Source organism: Coptis chinensis, chromosome 5 (assembly GCF_015680905.1).
Source record: "Coptis chinensis isolate HL-2020 chromosome 5, ASM1568090v1, whole genome shotgun sequence".
Classification (NCBI taxonomy): domain Eukaryota; kingdom Viridiplantae; phylum Streptophyta; class Magnoliopsida; order Ranunculales; family Ranunculaceae; genus Coptis; species Coptis chinensis.
The window spans coordinates 28,134,961-28,140,213 of NC_141460.1; positions in this window are offsets into that span (position 1 = coordinate 28,134,961).

Below are 5,253 nucleotides of genomic sequence, written 5' to 3' on the forward strand. Positions count from 1 at the left end.
AGAATCAGAAAAATGTAATTTTGTTACTGTCAAGGGCATGATAAAGGAGAAAAAAGTAGACGCTGGGGGCATCTCGGAGAGCACCAGATAGCAATTACCAGAAAGTTCATCTCCAAAATCCGATACCAGTAAACAGCCAAAGGATTATAGGTTCACCTCGGAGATGAAAATAGAGGTGGAAATGGTTATGAGCAAGACAATGGAAAAAGTACAAAAAGTAAATATCGGTCAGAACAATGAAAGTTGCTTTGTTTTTATTGGAACAGAGATGAGTTCAAAAATTAGGCAAGATTTGATAGAATTCCTAAAGACAAATAAAGATGTATTTGCTTGGTCGATGGCTGATCTTCTGGGCATCGATCCTCTTATATGTTCTCATAAGCTGAATATGTGATAAGAGCCCAAAACTGTAGTTTTAACTCCTTAATAATCATACTGTTAGACCAATTATGTAAATAATAAGTAAGAGTTAATACTGATTACGTGTTTTTATGCATTTCAGGCTTCAAAGTCCATTATGTGCAGAACTGTGCCACTTTAGCGAGATAAAGGAGCAACAGTCAGTAGAACTTCCGAATGCCATATCTTTGGACTCAGACCTCGGAATTGGGCCTACCTTATGTCAAAACGACCGGCTCGGAAAGAGCTTTCCAATGGTCCAAGCCTTGACCCAATCAGAGGAGCAGAAGTGGACGAAAAGTCTGTGGAAGCCAACTGCAGCTGAAGAGGCCTTTTTGGACCGAAAGTATTATGTTTTGGGCCTGATTCTCTGGCCCAAAACATGGCTCCAAGCCCATGCACGATTTTGGATCTGGATGTATAAAACAAAAGCTTCACTCTTTGTTAATGGTAGCTAGTTAGACCTAAATTAATATATAGAATTCTAGATCTAGTTTTATTAATAGATTAAGTTTTAGTTCCATTTCAATTTCTTTTTAGATTAAATCTTTGAATGATTGTTCTTGATTGATTAGATTAATAAAATAGTTAGTTGTCAATTTCGAATTTTGTCATTTCCATTCTAGATCTAAATTAAATTCTTGTTATCATTCCATTCCAGTCATTAAATTAGATTCATTATTGTTTAATTAAGTAAAATTCAATTTCTTACATTATGTTTAGTTTAGATTTAATGGGAAATGTTAGGTTGATGACTCAAGGCTAAAACCTCCATTAGAGGGGTTGATGAAGCCTTGATGAAAACTTAGTGGTTAGTATAGAATTGGTTGTAGAATCTATTCCACTCTAGAAGGTCGTGTTTCGCCATGAGAATGGGTGGACGACCTCACATGCTAGTTAGTATCCGGTAGAAATGCCATGAACACTAGGGATTAGAACTCGAAATTCTCGCCGTAAGAACGTGAGAATTGAGATACAACCTTCTACGCTAGGTTGTTAAGTTGGATTCGAGGTGGATTCAATTCCCCTCTATTTCTTTATCTGAATTCAAACTATCGTATTTCCATAGCATTCGTAGCTTAAATTAAAATAATCAATTTCATATTGCATCGTAGTATAATCCCCCCCCTCGTAAATCTCTCATTAGATTTAAGACTGATTACTTAGACTTAGAAAACAATCCGTGCTAGGGAACTAGGAGTGGAACGAACTTCCTACTCCACTTAGTGCAATCGCATCGAGAGTAGAAAACTTTTGAAAAACGCTCTAGCAAATAGCAGTTTAGTTTACTTATGTTGTGAATTCATCGTTCATTTCGTAGGTAAACTATTCATTTTACGTTTATCAAATGGCGCCGCTGCCATCTTAGTTACACTTTAGCATTGTTTTCATAGTAGAAGTAGTCATTTTTAAGTCCCATTAAACCCACCCACCCTTGTTTGTTTCATACTGTGGTTGCCCATTTCAGCGTGACAAATTCGAAAAAATACGGGCCGCGCCAAGGAGAGCGACGACCCGCTAAGTTCTGGAATTTTGTTTACCACTGGAGCCCATAACAAGCGACCAGCTCAAACACTGGAACTTCGACAACCCACCGAAAGCGACCCGCCTAAAAAACATCGTAATCTGAAAATTCTTTGGGGCTTGGCGCCTCTTTCGGCCTTGGCGCCTTGTTAAAATTCCCGGATTTCCACAGTCTTGATTCAAACTTTGATCTTTCATATTTTTCAGTGTTCTAATCTCTTATATACACTGAACACGCGTACACAAGACGCTATTCATAAGCGAAGCAAGGACGCTATCAAGTATTCCTTTCTTCCATACCTCGCATTTCCAGTTAGAGGTTTTCTACTAGTATATCAGAATTGTTTGGAATGTTGCATGTTTAGTTAAGCTCAACTTAGTCTTGCATGAGATTAAGGTCCGGGTCGAAACAAAACAACAAACGTAATTACACGGCAACAAACAAGTCTATCTAGTACACCACCCACTTACACCTCTAACTACTATCACACACACCATACCCGACATAATGGGAAGAAAGAGAGACTCCTCTCTCCGACTTTTACAAAGCCTTGGCGATAGCCCCAAATCGTGCATCGTTCTAGCGGACCCGGTGGGAGATTTTGAATCCCCAAACATATTTAATTTGTTACCCGCTTTTCATGGGTTAGACCATGAAAAACCTTATCGGCATTATCGCGTGGGATTGAACAAGTCCTTACAACATTCCATCATCCTACGGTAGGTGCGGAACAAATTAAACCGAGGGTATTCCCTTTCACCTTAGCCGATAAAGGCGTCTTTGTTAACTGCCAAAGCGCCTAATTGTGTGGACTCGTGGGCTAAACTTGTTCAATTTGTTTATGGAACATTTTACCCACCCCTAAAGACGGATGAGATGCTTTCCAAGATTCATTTTTTCCACGAGAATCCTCATGAATCATTTTCGAGGCATGGAATCGTTTCACCGATCTCCTAATAGAGTGTCCACATCATAACTTAGCTAAAGACACGTTAGTTCGTGCCTTTTCAAAGGTCTTCTACACCACCATAAAGAAGTCCTTGACATAATGAATGGGGTAGTTTCCTAAGTAAAGGAGCCCCTGAGGAGGCTTATAAATTTTAGAAGACCAAACTAAACGGAATAATAATGGGGGTAGTGATGATATCCCATTTCGCCTAGTTCTTCTTCAACAAAGGTAAAAGCGGCGGTATGTTTGAGAAGAAAACCGATCCGAACTTAAAAATCTAATCGAATCTCTAACTAAAAAAGTAGAGGCTATTTCGCTTTCAACAAAAGCCTATCCCCGTCATGAATGTAAACTCCAACCCATGTAATTTCTGTTTGAGTCGGTGCACCACGGCGATTATTGTCCTCTAGCTTATGAACAACAACCACCGAACAAGATAATGTTTACTCTATTAATAACTATCCTATTCCTAACTCCCCCTTGAGACAACATCCCAACTTCGGTTGGAGAAATAATCAACAAGTAACACCTCCGAGGGTACAATAATCAAAAGCGTTAGGCAAGCAAACAATTATAACCAAGCTCCACCTAGACAAGGACAAGGACAAGGTCAAGGGAATTATAATAATTATAACAACCAAAGCGCCAACCACGACAAGGTCAAGCACAAGGTCAGAATAATTATAATAATTATAATACCAATAGAGGTATCGTTCGGTTAATAATAATAACTATCACAACCCACCCATAAATAATAATCAACGAGATAGTTCAAACTACACCACCACCCGTGACTACTACACCTACACAACCGGATCGTATCGACGATTTTTTATACAAGTTACCCAACAACTTTTCTAGACAATGACTCAATCAAACCAACAGATTTTACAATCCATAAATCGGGGCATACAACAGTTAGCCCAAGCGAAGCCCAACCAAAAGGCGTGTTTCGGGACAAGCAATACCAAACCCTAAAAACACAAAACACCTTTGAGGTAAACGGTAATTCTAGTACGAAAACTACAATTGTAGGTGACCTAAATGCCATCACCACTCTCCGCTCGGAAGAGTGGTTGATAACAAAGTAACTATGCCTATAGTTACCCCATCAAGATACTCTACACCGGATATCGAACTAGATACGAAATAGAAAACTAAGAAGAACCTACCACCGTAGAGGTCCCGGTTAAACCACAACCTAAGAAACGAAAGCCAAGGTTACACTTCAAGTCGAGCCATACACTAAATATAGAGCTTAAACCACCGTTCCCAAAAAATTAGCCATGCTAACCGGGGATACAAACTTTGAGGAGATTAGGAATGTTTTCAAGAATCTAACGATAAACCTTCCTTTTCTCGAAGCTATTAAAAGCTCCCTAACCACGCTAAGTTTCTTAAAGAGTTGTGCACTACTAGGCGTAAGACCAATATACCTAAAGACGCCTTTTTAACTAAGCGGTTCCCAACTTTATCCGAAAATAATGGAATTGTTAAGTACAAAGGACCCGGTCGCCCCATCTTGTAAAATGCACCTTAGGAGATTCCCACACGACGACCGCCTTTATTAGACACGGGGCGAGTGTTAACTTACTCCGTGATTACTTGTATAAACAAATAGGTCTACAGAAATGCAACCTACAAAAATAACGTTGCAATTAGCGGACGAGTCAATTAAGTATCCTAAAGGTGTAGTGGAAAGCGTGCTTGTTAAGGTTCGTGGATTTCTACTATCCTGCTGATTTTGTTATCCTCGATACGAAAGTCGCTAATGACTCTGCACCGATCATCTTAGGGCGCCCTTTCTTGGCAACCGCCAACGCGCTTTTATAAATTGTCGCGATGGAAAGATGTCCTTATCTTTTGGCCATCTTTCCGTCGAGGTAAATGTTTTAAAATGATGAAACAGATTACCAGATTAGATGCGTAGATGGGGAGGTTAGCATGATCGAGAGTTTAGCTCAAGATTATTTTAACAACACGTTTCTCGAAAACAATATGTACAAATTCCTTTCTTTTGGAACTTCAGATTTTGTAAATGACTCCTACTTAGAGGAAGTCAACACCATCCCGAGTCCACACCAATTGTAGACCCGTCGGTTGCTCCATATATCGATTACGAAGACTTGCTACCTAAGCAAGTCTTCCTTACGCAAGATAAGGACACTTATGAAACATCAACGGACATTCCCGTCCCACACGGCTAAGCTTAAACCTCTTCCCGGAGTTAAAATATATTCAACTTGATCCGGATGGTAGTCACCCGATAATTATATCTTCTCTCGTTAACTAAGGATGAAGAGACATGTTTAATAAGGGTGATTAGGGAACATCGGTCTGCGATTGGTTGGTCCCTAGCCGACATTAAGGGAATTGACCC